Raw genomic sequence first — 425 nt, forward strand, 5'->3', positions numbered from 1 at the left:
AATAAGGCTGGTGACAGCCGCTTGTTATAAGTCCTCTGCTTTCAGGAAAGCCTGGCCCCAGACTTTATAGCGACGGAGTGCTAATAGGGGGCATTCACATAAAATGTGGATGACGCCCTCCTTATCGCCTCCGCACAGTCTGCAGTCTTCTTGTTCTGCAAGTTTCATCTTGAACAGATGAGCTCTGAGAGCTGTATGACCCGTAAGGAGCCCTACTGCTACCCTCAGATCCCCTCTGTGCAACTCCAGAAGCTTTCTGGTCCTAACTCTTAGTTGCCCTCTCATAAGCAGTTTCGCTTGTCTGCAGGTCGCAACTTTCTCCCAACGCCTGACATGATCCCGCTGGAAATGATCTTTAATAAGAGTTTTTCCCACTGCGAAGGGCATGCCAAGCAGGCCGTGTGAGGGCACACTTTCTGTACCCT

Source organism: Diachasma alloeum, unplaced genomic scaffold (genome assembly GCF_001412515.2).
Source record: "Diachasma alloeum isolate Michigan unplaced genomic scaffold, Dall2.0 Dall_scaffold_00610, whole genome shotgun sequence".
Lineage (NCBI taxonomy): Eukaryota > Metazoa > Arthropoda > Insecta > Hymenoptera > Braconidae > Diachasma > Diachasma alloeum.